The sequence below is a fragment of the Peromyscus californicus genome, unplaced genomic scaffold (assembly GCF_007827085.1).
Source record: "Peromyscus californicus insignis strain IS unplaced genomic scaffold, ASM782708v3 Scaffold_16__1_contigs__length_79575227, whole genome shotgun sequence".
NCBI classification, from domain to species: domain Eukaryota; kingdom Metazoa; phylum Chordata; class Mammalia; order Rodentia; family Cricetidae; genus Peromyscus; species Peromyscus californicus.
In genome coordinates, this window is record NW_026294458.1 from 50,999,240 (window position 1) to 51,021,774 (window position 22,535).

Sequence of the window (22,535 nt, forward strand, 5' to 3'; positions counted from 1 at the left end):
GCCTAGTGACTGGTTGTGGATCTCGGCATCTGCTTCCATCACTTACTAAAGAAAAGTTCTATGATGACAGGGTATTCACCGATCTGGTCACTGGGGTAAGCCAGTTCAGTTCAGGCACCCTTCCCACTATTTCTAGTAGTCCAAGCTGGGGTCATCTTTGGGGATTCCTGGCAACTTCCCTAGCACCGGGTTTCTTTTCTATCCCCATGATGTCTCCCTCTTTCATGGTATCTATTTCACTGCTTTCTCACTCCATCCCTGTTCCAGCTTGACCATCCCGCTCCCTTATGTTCTCATCCTCAATCCCCTACCCTTCATTGGCCACCACCCATCCCCAGTTTACTCCTGGAGATCTCATCTATTGTCCTTTTAAGAGAAAGAAAGAACATGAAGTTGAGTGAGTGGATGGGATAGAATCTTGGAGGAATTAGATGAGGGTAAAGAATATAATCAAAATGTATATATTTCCTAAAAAATAAAAACTTTTAGAAGGAATAATGAATGTTCAGAATGCAAAAAACCATGGTAGGAAGACTGCATAAATACAGAGGGAGGTGGCAGTTATTTCAAGTCTATTTGAGAGGTCTTAGAATCTCACTGTACCAACACCATTATTTTTCAAAACTGTAAAAGAAAATTGTACTAATAATATACTTAGTCTGTTCTGGCAATGCTAGAAAAACAACACATGGAGGGAAGAAGTAACAAGTAGTCATCTGTCAAGTTATATTGTGCATTTGAATATTGACACTCTTCTCCTTAATAAGCTCCTTAACACACTTTCACATTTTCATATGATAAGGCTATTCATAGAGGTCTCTCATTATCCCAAACTCTCTAACAAGTACCACTTGTATTTTGTTTTATTTATTTGTTTGTTAGTAACTTTCTCTAACAGAGCAAAATCATAACCCAAGATTTATATGATGTGCAGTGAAACTCTTTTTTTTTTTTTTTTTTTGTTTTTGGAGTCTGGGTTTCTCTGTGTAGCTTTGTGCCTTTCCTGGATCTCGCTCTGTAGACCAGACTGGCCTCGAACTCACAGAGATCCACCTGCCTCTGCCTCCCGAGTGCTGGGTTTAAAGGCGTGTGCCACCACCGCCCGGCAAAACTCTTAGACTATATATAAAAGAAATATTTCTAGAATTATCTTACTCTGTTTCAATGTTTATTTGTGTTACATTGGCCAAGCATACATATATTTAATCCCAACAAAATTTATAATCAATAAGTCCTTGAATCTGACCATTCTGTGTAACATTCTGCTCTGAACTTTGAAAATAACCTTGTTCTTCTTGCTTTTCTTGTTAAATAATGATAATTAGCCTCCAAGGTAATGGAAGTTCATCCCAATGTCTAAATCTCCTGCTTGTACAACTAATAGGTCAGAGGAATATATCAGAGTGATTATACAAAACTGTATACATAAACCTCAGTATTATTATGCTCCAAGTTATAATAAGATAATCTATAATTTATTTGTTATCATGTGCAATAAATATATGATATGTGATTAAACCATGAAAATCGTTCCATCATCCTTACTTGCATAACTTATAAATCTTTTATATTTATAAAACTTCCTTATGTAACTCTTGTTATATTTTATGGTAAGACAGGATCACATAATACATGGACATAAAATCTATGTCAGCACACAATGAAACAGAAAAGGAATTTTCTTACGCTTGGCTTTTGTCTGCTGTTGGAAGTACCAAAGCAAGGTGGATCACAGAAACAGAAATAAATTCAAAGAGTTTTTATTGACCATATCTTACCTGTGTGTATGACAATAAAACTTGTGCTGTCCTATCATCTTGTAATTCCAGAGACTGAGCAATGCCTGGTGTTTCAAAGTAACCAAACTGAGGGCAGAGGACAGAGTACATTCTACAAATGGTCAAGGAACCCCATACCTTCTGTTCTCACTAGTGTAGCTACTACCTTCCTTCTTTCCTTCTTTCCTCCCTTCCTGCCTCCCTCCTTCCTTCCCTCCCTCTGTCCTTCCCTCCCTCCTTCCTTTCTTCCTTCCTTCCTTCCTTCCTTCCTTCTGTCTGTCTTTCTGAATTTCCTTTTGTGTTTGTTCATGTGTGCACACAACGTTTTTTCAAATTGCACAATGATTTTTGAGGATCCAATTCAGGCCCCTCAGACTTAATGATTTTACTGACTGATCCATGCCACAGGTCCTATAATGCCATTTTCAAACATTAGTATTCTGAAATTGGAAAGTTTTGATGGATTGTTTGGGGATACGAACTAAAATAAAAGAAATTGAATTAAGTTTAGGCAACATTTCACCCTGCTTTGGTCAGATGAAAGGCAAATTAATTATGAGTTGCACAGATTTCAGTGATGTTGCCTGAGTTTGATGTGATGTACTCATCCCACAATGGAGAAATGAAATGTAAAATTCATTCTAGTGATTTTAAATTTCAAGTAACACATAAAAAGGCACTGGAGTTGAGAGAAAGGCCACTAGGGAAGTTGCAGAGCTTTCTATTTTGGCAATTTTCATAACACAGGCTTTCTATTTTTTGAATAAAGAAAACTTGCCTTTTCATTTTGCACTGGTATTCAAAAATTATGTACCAGAGGCTGCACAAGTACATTTTTGAGATCTCATCCTCTGGAGGCCACTTACTACTTCCAAATTTCAGTCAAGCAACAAGCAAATTACTCTCAACATTCTCAGCTCACTGCAATAAGTACATGAAGATCTGTGCTCTGTCTGGTTTGTTCATGCTCCTTTTCACATGTGATATTATTTATATTTTTCCCTACATGCAATTCCCAGAATTATTCCATTTCATATTGTTCTTTTTAGGAAACTGAAGTTGATTTTAGGGATCTATTCTTAAAAGAGTAGTAAAATCCAGCTCTAATGAAAATTTGGTGAAAACGAGTATACTATGTTAACTAACAAAGTCAGTAAAACAAAAACAAACCAATAAAAGGTATATCTAGTCCCTTCATGAAGATCTATTCCTCTCATGTGATTAGAGTACATGAAATTCATCCAGGTTTTCTCTATTTTACTGTTGAATAGCTAGATATGCTGGAGATTCTCACCAATACTTCTTTGTGTTTTGTGTTTATTATATTGCAGAGATTATGAATTTGAGTTGTTATGTTTTCATGGCATTCCTAAGTTTTATGAGGATACTGGCTTACAGGTTTGCTTCTACATAAGAGCATAGTATGCCATGTTCATCTATCCCATAGAAATTTCTTTGAAATTGCAAGTGGCTTACAGAAATTTTCAACTCCTGGGAGCCTTGTTAATTGGTAGGGCAGATTTGATATGTTCTTTCCGAAGAAAGGATATTCTGACAGATTTTGGGATTATATAGTTGACAGACTGTCCTGAGATCAACTATTTTAGTGTTAAACTTGGAAGAATTTCTACTGGGGTCAGAGTATTCAAAGAAATCTTCATCTGCAGAATGAAACAGGCTCAGGCAGTTGGCAAGCTAACTTGTACTATTTTATTATGTTTAGGTATGTTTCTTGTATTCCTAATCTCTCCAAGACCTTTATCACAGAGATGTGTGGATTTTGTTGAAGGCTTCTTCAGCATCTAATGAGATGACCATATTTTTTTTCTTTCATTTTGTTTATATGGTTGGTTACATTGACATATTTTCCTTATGTTGAACCACCCCTGCATCTCTTTCATGAAGCCTACTTGATCATGGTGGATGATTTTTTTTATGGGTTCTTTTTTTTTATTTTATAATTCAATTTAATTTTACATATCAGCCACGGATTCCCCTGTCCTCCCTCCTCCCCCCCCCATCTGCCCTACCCCATCCTACCCCCTATTCCCATCTCCTCCAGGGCAAGGACTCCCCTGGGGATTCAGCTCAACCTGGTAGATTCAGTTGAGGCAGGTCCAGTCCCCTCCTCCCTTCACCTAAGCTGAGCAAAGTGTCCCTGCATAAGCCCCAGGTACCAAACAGCCAGCTCATGTACTAAGGACAGGTCCCGGTCCCACTGCCTGGGGGCCTCCCAAACAGTTCAAGTTAATCAACTGTCTCACTTATCCAGAGGGCCTGATCCAGTTGGGGGCTTCTCAGCTGTTGGTTCATAGTTCATGTGTTTTCACTAGTTTGACTATTTGTCCCTGTGCTTTTTCCAATCTTGGTCTCAACAAGTCACACTCATACAATCCCTCCTCTTTCTTGCCCAGTGGACTCCTGGAGCTCCACCTGGGGCCTGGCTGTGGGTCTCTGCATCTGCTTCCATCAGTCATTGGATGAGAGTTCTAGCATGATAGTTAGGGTGTTTGTCCATCCGGATCACCAGACTAGGTCAGTTCAGGCTTTCTCTTGACCATTGCCAGTAGTCTATTGTGGAGCGCTCACCTTATATTTTTTATGTGTTCTTAGATTCAGTTTGCCAATATTTTATTGAGGATTTTTCATTAATTTCATGAGGGAGATTGGTCTGTAATTATCTTTCTTTGTTGCATCTTTCTTTGGTTTGGGTATCAAGGTAATTGTGTCCTTATGAAAATGATTGGGCAATATTTCTTCTGTTTATATTGTGTGGAACAATTTGAAGAGTCTTGGTATTAGCTCTTCTTTGAAATTCTGGTAGAATTCTGTGCTGAAAACATCTGGATCTGGGCTTTTTTGGTTGGGACACTTTAAATGACTGCTTCCTTAGGGGTTATAATTCTATTTAAATTATTTATCTGGTCTTGATTTAAGTTTGTTATGTGGTACCTATCAAGCAAATTGCCCATTTCCTTTAGATTTTCCAATTTTGTTAAGTACAGGTTTTTGAAGTATAACCTGATGATTCTCTGCATTTCCTTGGTGTCTGTTGTTATGTCCCCTTTTCGTTTCTGATTTTGTTAATTTGGATTATTTTCTCTCTGCCTTTTGGTTAGTTTAGATAAGAGTTTCTCTAGCTCATTGATTTTCTCAAGAACTAATTCCTTTTTCTCATTGATTCTTTGTATTGTTCCCCTTGTTTCCATTTGATTATTTTCTGTCATCAACTCTTCCTGGGTCAGTTTGCTTCTTCTTGTTCTAGAGCTTTCAGGTGTGCTGTTAAGTTGCTAGTGTGAGATTTCTCCAACTTCTTTATGTAGGCATTTAGGACTATGAAGTTTCCCCTTTACTTGTTCAATAGTGTCCCATAATTTTGGGTATGTTGCACATTCATTTTCATTAAAATTAAAATTTTTAATTTATTTCTTTCTTTCTTCCTTGACCCAGTGGTAATTCAGTTGCACATTATTCAGTTTCCATGAGTTTGCAGGCTTTCTGTAATTTGTGTTGTTGTTGAGTTCTAACTTTAAGCCATCATGATTCCATAAGACACAGGGGGGTTATTCCAAATTTTTTACATTCTTTAGTGTATTTTGATGGAATGTTCTGTATATGTCTGTTAAGCCCATTGAGTCATAACATCTGTTTTTTCCCTTATTTCTCTAAGCTTCTGTCTGGCAGACCTGTCCAATGGTGAGAGTGGGGTGTTGAAGTCTCCCACTATATGTGTGTGGGGTTTGATGTGTGATTTAAGCTTTAATAATATTTCTTTTACAAATGTGGAAACTTCTGACTACATAAATGTTCAGAATTGAGAATTACTTTGATGGATTTTCCTGTGATGAATATGAAATGTCCTTCCCCATCTCTTTTGATTAATTTTACTTAGACAACTATTCTGTTAGAGATTAGGATTGCTACACCAGCTTGCTTCTTAAGTCCAATTGATCAGAAAGTCTTTTCCCAATCCTTTACTCTGAGGTAGTATCTGTTTTTGAAGTTGTGGTGTGTTTCTTCTAAGCAGCAGAAGGATGGATCATGTTTTTGTATCAATTCTCTTAGCTTGTGTCTTTTTTTTTTTTTTTTTTTTTTGGTTTTTTGAGACAGGGTTTCTCTGTGTAGCTTTGCGCCTTTCCTGCGACTCACTTGGTAGCCCAGGCTGGCCTTGAACTCATAGAGATCCGCCTGGCTCTGCTTCCCGAGTGCTGGGATTAAAGGCGTGCTCCCCCACCGCCCGGCCAGCTTGTGTCTTTTTATAGGCTAATTGAGTCCATTTATATTAAGGGATATTAATGACCATTGATTGTTAATTCCTATTATTTTTTGGTGGTGGTGGTGTGTGTGTGTTTCTCTTCTTTGAGATTTGCCTGTGTTTTCTTGGATACATCTATCTTCCTTGGACTAGAGTTTTTCTTCTAGTGCTTTCTCTAGGCTGGATTTGTGGATAGTTATTGTTTAAATCTGATTTTGTCATGAGATATTTTGTTTACTCTGTTTATGGTGATTGGAGCTTTGCTGGTACAGTAGTATGAGTTGGCATCAGACTATAAGGTCTCTTAGTGTCTGCAGAATGTCTGTCCAGGGCTTTCTGGCTTTCAGAGTCTCCATTGAGAAGTTAGGTGTTATTTTGATGGGTCTGCCTTGATATGTTTCTTATCCTTTTTCCTATGTAGCCTTTGCATTGGTATTCTTTTCCTTCTTCTACCTTATTATTCTTATGTTTGGTCTTTTCTTTGACCAATGAATCTATGTCCTCTATCGTTATCTTCAAAACCAGAGATTCTTTCTTCCATCTCTTGCATTCTGTTGGTTATGCTTGCATCTGTAGTTCCTGTTCATTTACTCAGATTTTCCATTTCTAGCATTCCCTCAGTTTGTGTCTTCTTTATTGCCTCTAATTCAATTTTCAAGTCTTGAACCTTTTCAACTTAATCTGTTTGACTGCTTTTTCCTGTTTTTTTTTTTTTTTTTTTTTTTTTAGCTTTCTTTAAAGGATTTTTTGATTTCCTCCAATTTTTTGCTTGTCTTTCCCTCAGTTTCTTTAAGGGAATTTTTAATTTCCTCTTTTAAAAGCCTCTGTCATCTTCATAAAGTTATTTTTAAGGTCATTTTCTTCTGCTTCTTTTTCATTGGGATGTTCATGTCCTGCTGTTGTAGAACCCCTAAGTTCCAGTGGTGCCACATCACTCTTTATGTTATTGAATGTATTCTTGCACTGAAATTTACCCATCTCTTCCTCTAATTGGTGCAGGCAGTGCTTGTATCTCCAGAGGTTGCTCATTGTCCAATTGTTGCAGGTGATTTTAGTTCCTGGGGGTAGGAGGGCATCACTTTTCTTGTGATTGGTGCCTTGGTGCAGGCAGTGTCTGTGTCTCAGGGACCTGCTCTTGATCTAATAGATGCTCATGGTGTTTGTGTCTTGGGGAGCAGCTGGGGTTGTGGGGGATGGGTGGGTTTGGGAAACAGAGTGGGACTTGTAAATTACAGGGTCCAAAGGTGGTGATGGTGGAAAGGCCTGCTTATAGGAGCCTTGCCTGTTGGCTGGCTAGTGGGGTAGCAATAGGTGGGAGTTGGGGGGACAATGGTGTGCCTTTGGGCCTAGGGCCTAGAGACTGGTCTATCACTCACTGTGGTTGATATATTATGCACCACAATAAACTTATCTGGGGGTCAGAGAACAGAACAGCCACTATATTAAGCATGGAGATTAAGCAGTGGTAGCACATGCCTTTAATCCTAGCATGCCAGAGGTAGAGATACATCTGAATCTTTGTGAGTTCAAGGCCACACTAGAAACATCCATGCATGGTTACACACACCTTTAATCAGCACTTGAGATCTCATGTCTTTGCTTGGGAAAGACACATGCCTTTAATCCCAAGAAGAGATGGCAGGAAGCAAAAAGGTATACAAAGCATGAGCACCAGGAACTAGAGGCTTTTTAAGCTTTTAGGCTTTTAGCAGCAGTTCAGATGAGATCCATTTGGATGAGGGCTCAGAGGCTTTCAGTTTGAGGAAGCAGGATTGGCTGAGAAGTTGGCTAGACCATTTCAGACTCATGCTACAATTCACCTCTTGGTCCAATCTGTGCTGGCTATATCTGTGTCTCAGGGAACTTCTGAGGTTGCCTTGTTAAACCCTTTTTACAAATTAATGCATATGGATGACTATTGAATCTTAATTCACAGTTATATCAGAGTAACCCAAGATACTACAAGAAAACAGAAAAATGTAGAGTGTTTAATAATCATTTCAGTTGCTTATATTGTTGTTGTGACAACTACCAAAATAAATCAACTTAAAAGAAGAAAGTACTTATTTTTTTCTAAGGGTTTCAGACATTTAACTCTGTGATTCCTGGAACCATCGACTATGAACTTGTTATGAAGCAGACCATCACTGCCATGGGAGGACATGTAGAGGAGGCTGCTCACTCCTTGACACATGATTCACTGTAAGCAGAGAGAAAGAACCTTAGCAGGGATTACTGGGACAATGGCTCAGGGGAAGAAAGGCCTTCCTGTGAAAGTGTGAAGATAGGTATTTGAATTTCAGAAACACACTTAAACCTTGGGGAGGTAGGTATCATGTGTCAGTAATTGCAGTATTTCTACACTACGATGAAGCAGGAGAGTTCATGGAAGGTTGTTGGAAAAATAGCTGGGCATAAAAAGCGGTCAGAATGAAAGAGATGCTGTCTCAAGGCAAAATATTGGAATGCCTTTTGACCTGTGCATTGACACATGTATTGCAGCATGTGTATGCATGCCTGAAATAATATACACGAACCTGCATATGCACACACACACACACACACACACACACAACGACACACAATCACACACAAACACCATTACACAGAAGGTAATTACAAATTCACATCTTTGCTGACATGCTTCTTCATTTAAGCATTACCTCCTACATTTTTCCACGCTTCCACCATATAGCATCATTGGGAGGAAAAACTGTAATTACCAAAACACTTTTTGAAAAATATGTTTTTAATTGAAATAGAATTATATTACTCACCATCCTTTTTCTTTCTCTAGCCCCTAAAACTATCCTTCCCCAAACCCTTATACACTCCTCACATTCAATTTATACACTCTTGTAGCCACAAGTTTCTCTGGTTCTACAGGGCCCCATGGTCCCACAGTCACTTATAAAATAATCACTCAGAGACTTAATATTAATTGCAAATTATATGATCCATGGGTCAGGCTTCTTGCTAGCTAGCTCTTATAACTTCACTCAAACCATAACTATTAATCTATGTATTGCCATATGTTCCCTGGCTTTACCTGCGTCCCATTACGTGCTGTTACATGGACGGTGGATTCGCATCTCCCCGACTCTCCTTTCTTTTTTCTCTCTCCAGTTTGAATGTACCGCCTAATCTTACTCTGCTTCACCATTGGCCAAATAGCATTATTTAATCAACCAATCAGAGCAACACATATTCACAGTGTACAGAAAGACATCCCACAGCACTCTCTCTCTTTAAGATATTATTGATGCACATGTGTATATGCTGAATACGTATATATCCTACCCAGTTTGTTTGTGTTGTTTTGGTGTATATGTGTAATTTCAAGGCTGGCAATGCTGCATTGAAGACCCAATAAAGGATTCATCTCTGGATCTCTGGAAGGTACTAATTCTCCTTCTCCCAGCAATCATTAGTTGCTTATGGTTCTCTATCTAGTAGTGGGACCCAGTGCAGTTACCCCCTTCCACATCAGGGTGTCTAATGATACTGTTATTTTTCCCCAGTATTATTTATTCGGTCACTTCTAGGACAGACAGTGTCAGAGAGGAATTTCTCTTATTCTGGCTCATAAATATTTAAGTTCTCTCTTCCATGATGTTCTCTGAGTGGTAGATGTAAGAGTTATGCTCAAGATGTATCCATTTTGGGCTTGGCTCTAAATGCTATGTAAGTTGAGAAAGAAGAGAAGCAATTAAACAATCCTATCCAGCTGCAACATATATTAACCTTAACAATTGCCAGAATGCAATGTATGCATAAAGTGCTAGAAATGACACTAATATGTTGATAGAAAACAACTGCTATATAATTTTACTTAAGGTCCACTCAACAAGAGGGAAATAGTGCCTAGTGCTAGAAAACTAGCCCATTCATGGTTTTAATAAGGTCATGGACTTTAAAAATAATCGACTACCATCACTTTACTAAAACAATCTAGTTCCTTATTACATTCATGCCCAGAGATAAGTGTAGTTATTGTCAATCAACAAGGTGGCCTCTTTTATATAAAATGGAGACCATCACAAAAACTAGACACACAATTCTTCATACTACTATTCTCAAATTAGGTGTTGCATTTTTCACTTTATTGTGTGAAAACATTTTGATTTTAAGAAGTATTTGGAAAGAAATAAAAAGATGTAACTCATGTATTAGTTTCTGAAAAAAAGGAATTGAGCAGTTTTCTAGTGAAACACATGCTCTGAAGAACACATTGATTATCTATCAAGGATACTGTTACACTTCAAATGATATGACCTTTAGCCTGGGAATTTGACATGATCACTCTTTTGAGCAACATGAATGTTGATACCATGCTCTCTCACTTGGAAGCATATTAACCAGAAAGAGTCGCCCTTTTATTCCTGCATTATATATGCATGTGCTATGCAAATATCTGTTCAACAATGGTTTGCATAGTATTAAGCATGACTTGACCATTATTGTACATTTTGCAATATTTTGAACAAAATAAAGCAAAAAAAATGAATGAAGACACTATTTTGGGGCTATAGATACTTTTTATTTTACATTTTATGTTATTAAAAAATTCCAGAAAATAGATTGAGCTAAAAATTAAGTTACCAGAATTTTATACTTGTATGCTTTACTACCCGTAAGAAAAAAGACCCAAGTTCTAATTCTACTACAATCAATTATAGAATCACTTGATACTATAAACATCAAGAAGAATTAAACTACAAACTACTATGCAGCCATGATAAGGCATTTAAACATCTAATGCACACTGAATAAAATAAATCCAGAAATCAATGCTGCTTATTGAAAAGAAAGAACACAAGAAGATAAACATAGAAACAATAATTTGCTAGGTGGGATTTCAGGAATCCTCCAATGTCTATTATTTTGATGTGTGTTATGTAAAATCCCACTTGAAACAAATTGCAACTTGCTTTTAACTAACAATATGACAATGGTGAATGGACATCATTTCCACAAATTAATTACATATTATAACACTCCATTACAACAGCACACTATACTGTTTCTATTTTTCTCTTCTTGGCAAACAAAAGAAGAAGAAGTCATCTGAGAATTCTACCAATAGAATAATTGAATGGCGCCAATAGCCAGAAAAGCTGAAAAAACAAATTGCTTTCTAGCCAGTCTTCCACAAGTTGATAGTGTCTACAAACACCCAGATTGCATGCAGCTTTGTGAGATCTTGAATAGAAAATAGAGCAAAACTATCTATGATTTTACCTGCATTTAACTGTAAAATAAGTCATGCTTGGCATTCCAAGTGACTAATTTTGTGGTGATTTTTAATATTATATAGAAAATTAATATAACCGGTATGATACATTATCTGTCATTAAACTAATGAAAAGAGAGTGCAAGGGAAATATAAATATGTAATACTGTATGCAGTGTGGTCTGAAAAGGAACACATGTTTCCTAAAAAGAAATCGAAGTCAGACGCTGGAAGTAAGTGGTATTCTCAAGCAGGTAGCATTCCACCGTTTACCTAATTATGCACTCCCAGTGTTTCAAACACTCATGGATACAAGATTTTATTTTTATAATGAAGTCATCAGGAAGAGTCCAGAAGCCTTCACGAAAGTCTTGTCTTATTTCATCAAGAATTCCTGTGCTTCTGTAGCTCTTTTCACTTTTGAGGACATGGACATGTCAGACTCTATTCCAAGATGACTCACATTTCTCAAATCCTGTGTTGTATTCTCTTCACTTTTCCTGATATTATGTATTTCTTTTTGTAACTTTTTAGCCCAATTAGTTTTTTTCCTGTACACCTTTCATGTCCCTATAATCAGAGAAAAGCTTTTATTTTAACTCCTACTCTAATAAATTTCTCAATAATATTTTGAAGGGATATAAATTAATATGTCATCACTTTCACATGAAAGAAGGATGAGGAAGAGAATAGAGAAGCTGGATAAGAATAAAAGGAAGAAAAGATTTAGAGAAAATAAGTGTCAAAGAAAGTTTTCTTACATTAGGTAATCACTTATTCTTTGAAATTAAAATTATAATAGCAAATTTTTTGTTGTTTGTTTTTTAAATAATTTTATTAAGGTGTATAGAATAGGGCACACCCCCAGTTAGTGGAGGCAAGGCAAGATTATTAGTGACTTTTCTCTTTGAAGTGACAGAATACATTGGAGATACAAGGGAGGAATGATTTATTTTGAATCAGATATTCATAGTGATGTTTCCAGTTGCTCAGTAGTGTACTTACCCGACTCTACTCCTCCAGCTGTTTACTCCTACAAAAAATACGGAGACACCTTGAAGCATCTTCCAAGTTTCCACTTCTGCATAGGTCATGTTTTGTTTTGCTTCTCAGTTTCTTTGGCATCCACTACCCCTAGGAAATATTTTTCTAAGGAAACTGATATAGAACACGCCACCCCTTCTTCATTTTACATTAATACCAGAAACTTTATCTGTTTTCCAACCATCATTGGGTCCCCTCTGAACAGATTTACATAAACCCAATGAGCATCCTCTAGTGATGCCTGAGGTCAGATGGCCTGTATTTTGGTACGGCTATCAGCTTTATAATTTCCAAGAAGATTCAATTGGTTGTGGGCTGGTCCATGGAAAACTAACAAAGGTTCTGGTTTGTTTTAAGTATTTTACATATTTTCCTCTACATCTGTTGTCCTCACATTGGCCAAACTCATGCTTGCCAGTTCTCTTTTTCTCATTGGCTGATGTAAACACAATCCTTTGTCCCCTCAAAATCAAAGGACAAGTATCTCATGAGTTATTCTTTTCTATTTTACTCTCAACTCATTCCTCTGGGTACTTTTTCTTCTTTTTCCAGCCAAATGGTATCTGTGTGTTTGTGTATGTGTGTGTCTCTGTATGAATATGTGTATGTGTGTGAGTACAAGTGTGTGTGTGTGTGTGTGTGTGTGTGTGTGTGTGTGTGTGTGTGTGTGTGTAGTGTGTAATGAAACCACTTTATAGAGGATAGGCATAATAACAAAGCAAGCTTGTGGTCCACCATATATAACACATAACAATTAGTGGTATTGTGAAGATAATCCTGGAGAACTACTGTTAAGGTCTACTGTTTGCCATTCCATATGAATATAAATCACTCCTGGGTTTTAGTATGGGAAATGATACTAAGAGATGCTTTAGCAAGATCAAATACAGTATGTTAAGAAATCATCAGATTGAACATAAAGGCATAAACTGAGTAAATTACCTTATTTTGCTAGCTATAATTCATGCTCATTCTCCAAGAGCCATATGGCTTCTTCAGACCTACTGAGCTGCAAAAAGTGCTTTGGGATCCATGAACAATGGCTACTTAAAAAAATATTCCTACTGGCTTTTATGACTTTGTCATAGCTCCAAAGTAGCCTATATGGTTTAACATTTACCACCCAACTGGGCATTGGCAATTTTATAGGTTGGCATTTTGCCTAATCACCTATAACTGGCTTTTCATGATGCACTCTCAGATGAATACCTAAGCAGGACACAATACCTTCTCCTCCAGAATTTCCTCTTGCATTACTATCCATCTACTCTTTTCCTTTATTGATTTTTGAGGGCTGCCATAAATTAAGGTACATTCAGCCTCAGTAATTAACAAAGCTCAAATATTTGACATACCAGAAAGTACTAAGAAATCCGTAATTCTCTTCTGTATGTGAGGCCTCTGGTCACCACAAATGAGATTAACTGATTTATTCAAGTTCACTAAGGTCACTATTGGCAAAGTTCTACTGGGACTCAAATCACAGTGAAACCCACTCAAATTCACCACTGTCTGACCATTTCCCTTCTATTCTGTTATCAAATGATCTGCTATGAATTAGATATTCCAAACAATTAGTAACTCATCATCCTTAATCATTTTCTATGTCATTTGTTGGCTTAACATCATTAACATTATAAAATCACACAGTATCTATGGAATTTTATGACCTAAATTGACATACAGATAAGTTACCTAGTTTACATTGGATAAACATCTTCCATTTGTAAAGATTCATTTTCATTCTTAAAGGGTTCCATAGGTATTCTAGACAATTTTATATCTGGTTATTACCAAGATTTTCTAGATGTATATCTTAACTAGGCAACATAAAATTATGAGAAAATGCACATATTCTTTATAAACCTATTTGTTAACCAGATAGAATTCATACTTGATTTATATATTATGACATATATCTCTATATAACTATAGAGATAAAAAACAAGAAGAGAAAGGGTAAATTCTCTTTTATAAAGTGATTATATGAGATTGAACATAAACAGCACTCTATTACAGTGTGTAAATCATGCAAATGTCAAATTACTTAAACATAGCTACAATCAAGGGTATAATAGAAGTGCTTAACTCCAAATTGGAGGGAGTCAATTTGCTCTGTGTGTTTGAGGTCTAGAGTAGGAAACAGTAGGCAGGCTTTGATTCAGAATGAATTATGAATAAGTGTTATCCCACATCATATTAAATTATACCCATCTTGTTTTTGAGTTGTTCTTTATTTCAATCACAACAGCCGTTTTACTCATCTGGTTATCTTTACAATGCATGTTTCTTAAGTAGTATACAGCCTCTGCCAAATTTTATTCTTTTGGAGCAGTGGTACTATTTTCTCTTTATGGCAGTTTCTCTCTCATCATAATCTGAAACGGAGACAAAGAATCATAAATTCATTTATGAGACTAACTTTATACAAGTTCTTTTGATTTTTTTATTTGTTTGTTTGCTTTTTGGCAATTTGGTGCCTCTGTATTCAGAATAAAACTATTGAATTAAAAACCACTAGGAAACCAGAGTATCTTGATTGTAATGTTTTTGACAATTGGCAGATTAAGTAAGACAAAAATATAATATTCATATAATAAAATATCCATGGATTGGGATTGGGAATAAGTTCATGGTTTTAAAAGGTGCAAAGGATGTAGTTCCAAGTAAACCTTTGAAGCCAAATGTTTATATGTATTTATATTTACCTCCAAAACTCTGTTTGGAATAATAATATCCATCCATATATATAAATAAATATACATTTGTTTATAGCTACCAAGATAAGAGCTGAAATTATTAGTATAAGTGAAGGCTCCAAATAAAATCCATTCACCATATGTCATCATATGACCTAAGGGTACAAACTCAACAGACAAACTCAGAAAGATTGATTAATGAGTTGATTTTGGCACCTGGTATCATTGAAATCAGATTGTTGGCACAAGGTTGCAAAACATGAATGCAATTTGAATGGAGAAATTTAACCACAAGAACAAAAAAATGTTTATCAGAACATGAATAAGTCTAGGCCCCTGTTAAATTAAACCTACAACCTTTTCATTTACCACTCAATAATGTAAAGAGTTATGTCTCTGTCTTCCTTCCATATTGTGTGTATATGTGTGTTTGAGGAGTGGTGTGTGTGTGTGTGTGTGTGTGTGTGTGTGTGTGTGTGTGTATCCTTTTGTTTTTTATCAAGCTCTTGTTTTGTAAACAATTAGGTTGCTAAATTGTCAAATTCTGCAAAAGGTCTGAACAATGGCTATTGGCATTAGATATCTCACCATTTATTCCCTTTGATCTACTCACCACAGAGGAAGAAAACGTATTTCTCATGTTATAAACCCATATGTGTTTTAAAATCAAGTGGAGCAGTATGAAAATTCCCTAATATTTTGGGAATACCCAAAGGGTTCTTGGCATTGTCAATATTTGGAAGGGTTAGATAATTGCATATCAGAGCAATACAGGACAGTGATTAGCAACCTCTACAAGCTATCCTTGGAGATACTTACTTTTTTTTTTTTTTTTTTTTGGTTTTTTGAGACAGGGTTTTTCTGTGTAGTTTTCGTGCTTGTCCTGGATCTCACTCTGTAGACCAGGCTGGCCTGAAACTCACAGAGATCTGCCTGGCTGTGCCTCCCGAGTGCTGGGATGAAAGGCATGCACCACCACCGCATAGCGGAGATACCTACTTTCAACATCATATTAATTGCATGCATTGGGATTCTGTCTTCTAAGAAGACATAGATAGCCATTGTCCTCTTGAAATCCGAGTAATTGTGACTGTCCACATGGAAGCTGATTAACTCCAATAACATTTCTGTTTTTGAGAAGAAAGGACTCATGAGGACTGGAAGGGATTTGAGGCACTCACAAGGAAGCATAGAAGGGAATCACAAGGTGGGAATCAATTCATAGAAAATATAAAAGAGGCTAAGTATTTTTGACATGGATATTTAGACACTTTTGTTTGGTGATATAGTCTTTTGTTTTTATAGGTAACTCTTTACCCATATTCCACCAAGTAAGTCAACTTAAAGTCATGGGTGTGCCAACCTAAGCTTAGGTGGAATTATTGATTTTTGCATATCAGTGGTGCCATTTATGGGATTAATAGGCACATTCTTACCTCTTCCAAGAAAAAGGTCATACAATACAAATTAATAACATTTTTATATATTCCTTAGCGGAGAAACTTAGGTTTTTCTAATGAAAATCCAAACTTTATTCGTGCTAACAATCCTTGACAAATATATAAGTATCTTTCTTCTTCTAATAATGTAGACCTAATAAACACACAGTTGCAAAAATTATTGAAAAATTTCCTATCAAATTTTTGCAGTTTCTAGAAAGTAAAATATTAAGAAATGGAATTATTTTTACTAGAAAAGAAACATGCTGTGGTGAATGTTGGTAGGTATTGTTCACAAGTAAAATGAGGAAACTAGGTAGAATAAGAAGACAGAGGAAGAAGAGGAGAATAAATAATATTAGTAGAGAGTAGTGAGGAGGATATCTAGGAAGGTTGGGGTGGAAAGTGAAAAATGGGTGGACAACATGATCATATTTCATAATGTATTTATGCGACCTTCAAAGAATAATAGAGAACAAATATCCATTTCTGTATCCTTTGTCTTATTATGTGCAAATAGCATTTCATTATTTATGAGTTAATTTTTATATCCGTATCTCTTTAAAAAACCCAGCAGTCAGTCTCTTGATGTATTTTAAGAGTTTGTATCAATTCACTTGAAGAACTGCTAAGCCATACCATGTCACTAAATGCTGTAGCTTGTGAGGATGGCATCAGGTGTTCTGCTGAGTAGAAAATCCCTCTGGCTTTATTTACTTTTCTCCCCTCTCCTTGTCACATATCAATTACTGATGACAGTCAGTTTTTTTTTAGAAGTTGACTTCTTTTCTGCCAGATTGTATTAAAAATACATTACTTTTGTTTATCGATGAGATTAAGAATTTTCTTTTTCTCTGTTCTATACCTCCTTGTTTAGCATTTATTAATAAGTTCTATCACACATCATAAATCAAATCTGCATTTGAAGCCAAGGAGGGAGAAGATAAAGAGTTAGAATACTAGACTCTGGTGACACAAGGTCAGACAATTGAATCATGTACGCATACTTTTCTCTGCTCATCATATTTGTAATAAACAATTTTACCTTAGTGCTTTAAGATTATTATTTAATTACAAAATAATAACCTTATTAGTCTCCAAACAATAATGAAAGAGAAAAATATGAAGTGATCGTCGGTTTCCTTACTTATATTACTAAAATCTATTCTTAACCTCATAGACATCTGAGATGATAGAATTGCCAGTACTTTATCTAAGCATTGTCACATCCTCGTACATAGTTGTGGGAAGACCTCTCATTTTGAAACATCCCAATAAAAATTCTGAAATTAAAAAAATCTGCCTAAAGATACATCTAATTTTAAATGATAATGTTAATTTATTTTATAGATGAACTAACCATGAATTTAGATGTAAATCTTTCAATGACTGAAGATACCATTCAGGGGTGGTGAATTTATCTAGGTCCTGTCCTCAGTACAGTGAACGAATAAAACTTTAACATTACCCTAGATACTTGAAAAAGAGAGTGCGTAACATTTTAGAAGTGTTTCTTGAATTGCATGTTTGTATAGATTTTTAAAAACTGAACATAATATCAAACTGTCATCTAAATTAGTATCTTCATATCTGTAGATCAGTGCCCATCTCTGACCTCATCAGAGAAGTTTATTAGTATAGAGGTGGTGGTTAACTCAGAAACTCACTGTCAATATTCATAGAAAAATTGTGAATTGCTCAGCGGCAAATGGGACATCTATATCACACTCTTCCTCAAGGCTCAGGAAACACTGCAGTAGAGGAGGTAGGAAGATTGTAAGAGTCAGATGGTGGAAAGGACAGGGGAAAAAGTGTATCTCTTGGGTATGAAAGGACTGCTGCTTATGAAATCATAGGAGTTGTGCTCATCTATACAATCCTCGAAAGAGACCAAACTAGTCAACATCCCTGCTGTAAGTAAATAGGGGATCTTGGGTGCCTTCCTTTGCTGAGGACCTAATGGCAGTATTCGGCTCACAGAGAAGAGAGATTATTTTATGTAGGTAGTGGCCCCAGGTCCAGTAGACAGCATCAAAACCCAGAAATATGCGGCCAGCACATTTTGAACTTGTGGGTTAAAATTTAAAATAAAGTTGAGGCAAAGACAGAAAGAGATAAGGGTTAAGCATTGGGAATTGTTCTGGAAGAAGTTAAAAGGAAGATTTGGGGTGATTATAATCAAAATGCAATGTATACATGTTTGAAATTCTAAGAAATAATATGTATTTTAAAACATAAATACTCAGAAAATGTTTCTTTATACGTGCATTTCACAATCACATTTATTCAGAAATCTGTTCACTTCACTGAAAACAAATCTCTTTTTTGATTAATATTAAATCAGAAAAATGGTCAAGCCTTGGGTCTAACTTTTATCCAAATTTTTTCTTCATGTTAATATCTATAAATTAATGTAACTACTTACCAAATAAGTTTTTAAATATGATTATTTAGAAATCATAGGTCAAATCATTAAAAATACTGTTTCAAGAGTCTAGGGAGAAATTTCAGTTGGTAAAGTGTTTTATGTTCAAGCATGAGGAACAATCTCTTATTACCAGAGAATGCAAATGGCATGCACAATCTACAGCTCCATGTCAAATCAGACTTGGAAGCACACCTGCAATTCCAGTGTCAGAGGATCAGAGACAGGAAGATCTCTGCTACTCCCTGACAAGATAGCCAAGCCTCTCACTGTGCTCCAACAGTGAGAGTTGAGAGTCTCTACAGCAATACTTAAAGTGGAGTGCTATTGAAGCAAGACAGCTGATGTAGACATTTGGAATTCACAAACTTGTACACACATGTGTATGCACACAGTCCCTTAATACCCAGAATCCATCGCCCCCCCACACACACACTGACTCCAAAATTGTTATCTACAAAGACTACATAACTATGAAATTTTATTAGTTGCTGTACTGGATTAAATGAGAATTTCCTCAACAGGCTCATATGTTAGAATACTTGGTTCCGATTTGGTGGAACATTCTGGGGAGGCTTAGAAAGTTTGTTCTTGTTGGAGGAAGTATGTTACTGGGGCTTTCAGTTTCCAAAAGTCCAAAGTATTTCCGTTTAGCTCTGTCTTCCTACTACTTGCTGAAAAAGATGTAAGCTTAAAGCTATTCTTCCAGTTTCATGCATGCTTTTCTGTTCCCATACTCTGTAAAGATGGTCATGGATTCTTACCCTGTAGAACTATGATCACCCCAATAAACTTCCTTCTATAGGTTACCTTGGTGATGGTGTCTCTTCATAGAAAGAAAAAAATAACTAAGATAAATGTCAATTATCATATAATAGATTATTATTAAGACCTATGTTATAGTGAAAGTTTCTACTACTGTGATAAAACAACATAACCAAAATCTACATGGGGAGTAAATGGCTTCTTTCATCACCTCAGCACCACAGTCCATCACTGAAGGAAGCCAAATCAGGAACTCAAGACAGGAACCTGAAGGCAGGAACTGAACAAGATGCCCTGGGAGAACTTCTGGCTTTCTTTTATTCACTGCACTTAGACAACTCTAGCTTCTGGCATAAAACTAGTCAGAACATTCTAACGAATGAAAATGAAAGAAAAATAAGTAAAACAAGAGAGTAACAGGTTTGTAATTAGATAAGATAAAATCACATCAAGATTGTGTGTGTGTGTGTGTATTAAATTTGTATTTCAATATAGAAAAAATTCTCATCTTCACTTTATCTATTAAATTTGAGATACATAAAATATCCTGAAATTTGATCTCACATCAGTGATCTCTAATTCACTTTCAAATTGAATATATCACCTAAACACTTGACTAATGAAAGGTTGCATTCATTTTAAGTAAAGATCAGAATCTTTCTAAAAATAAACATTATTTATATAACTTTCAGTTTGAATCTCAAAGTGTGCTAATACATATTTTACATTATTGTCCTGAGTTAGCTTTGTACACAATTTTCCTGTGCAGAATTTCACACATTCTGTGACAGGGAAGGACAACACAGTCTTTGAGAAAAATAGAAGACACAATTTCTTCTGTATTACTTTTTCTCTTCTTTTACTTTATTCGCATATAAACAGTTAATAGGGAACTAGGTGAACAGTATAACAATTTGTGTTGTCAAATTCTGAAACATTTTATGTTTTCAAGAGAATAAATCTAGTATTCTGTTTTTCTCTTATGTGCTTCTTTAGAATTTTAAATTTCTCTGTTATGATCATTCCAAAAAATTTTAGGTGGTGAGATCAGCCTGTACATTATGCATTTTATGATAAACATTTATTTAAATTACATATTTTCTTAAAAGTATTCATTAAATATTGATGACAATGACATTTCTGATAAAACAGTTCTAGAACCCATTCATAAAATTTTTTAGATCCCCTTATTTCTGTGTGATCTTATACTTATTAAAAAATAAGAAATATTAAAGTCTCACGTGGTGGCACAGGTCAGTAACTCCAACAATTACAGAGGCTGAGACAGTAAATTTTCAATGTCAAGGCCTCCTTGGGAAACATATTGATTATGAGGCCAGCTTGGTCATATCAGCAAAACTCTGTCTCAAAATAAAATGACTAAGGATATAAGCTCATTGTCAAGTTTCCCAGTTAGCACGCAGAAGGCCCTGATTGAATTTCCCAGTATTATATTAAAAACAAAGGATTATATTAACATTTTATATTCCTGATATAATCTATGTACACTGAGTCCTTCCTTGACACTCAATGCTACTCACATATATTCACAAAATCCTACTGTCTGGAGTGATGTCTCAGTGACCATGCTCACAGAGTTCACTGTTTTGCTCCTCTGTTAATAATAGTTGGTCCTTCCAATGTTTGTATTGCCTGCATGTGTGCAAATTAAGCTACTATGTGTTACAGGCTATTGCCAAAAAAGTTTGACAAATAATTATGTTTTGGTGGAAAAATTCCAGTTTTTCAGAGACATTGCATTACTATGGTTTGAAACTCGAAAGTGTGAAATGTGATCTCTGTAAGGACATTCATTCTATGAACCTGATTTGGTATTTAGACTATTCAAAAAAAATGAAGGAATATTTAATTTTCTTTCCAAAGTAAAAAAAAAAATATCCTGAATTTTGAGTTTTTAAACAAAATTATAACTGGATCTGAATGGTTATTGGGCAATTTCCCCATCATTTGGCAGAGGCCATTGGAGTTGGCAGTCTTTGTTCTGCAAAGACCCAGAACTTGACAAGTAGTTTTGGATGAACGTGTTACCGGCACAGCTGTTCCTGGGACCTGATGGAGGACGGCGTCTAAAATACTTTTCCAGCCAATATTAGCCAAGATTTCTTTTTGTCTTTGTCATAAATATTTATTGAATTTGAAAAAAAACACCAGATATAAAGGAAGCAATATTATTGGAAGTGGTTGCATTTAGTCATCATGACAATTAGAGTATTAATTGGAAAATGATAATTTATAAAATACATAAGATTTGTGTACATATACATTAAAATGTGTGTTTTGTGTATATACATGTTTGAAACCTTGAATAAATTTTCCATTATATATATATAATATTTTCAAATACATATTTTCTTTTATTGAAGTGTTTTTTTATAATATATTATGCCCTGATTATTTTTCCTTTCCCTCGACTCTTCTCAGCTCCTTCCCTCTTCAATATGATTCCACCCTATTTCTGTCTTTTATTAGAAAACAAAAAGGCTTGGCATTTCAATCTCTGTGAACCAATATGTGCCCCTCTTAGTTGATTCAGAGGGCCACATTCTCCTGGTGTCCTCTATCCCCTCTGACTCCTATGTTCTTTCAGAGGGTTTCCTGAGCTTTGAAGAGAGGGACTTGATGGAGGACCTCCAACTTAGGCTCTCCATATGATGTCTGGCTGTGTGTCTCTGCATCTGCTCCCATCTGCTGCTGGGGGAAGTCTCTCTGATGATAACTGGAGAAGGGACAGATCTATGACTATAGCAGAATTTTATTGAATATATGTCATACACACACACACGTGTGTGTGTGTGTGTGTGTGTGTGTGTGTGTGTGTGTGTGTGTGTGTGTGTGTGTGTGTGTGTTTGGCTCTACCCTAGGTCTCTGTGCTATCC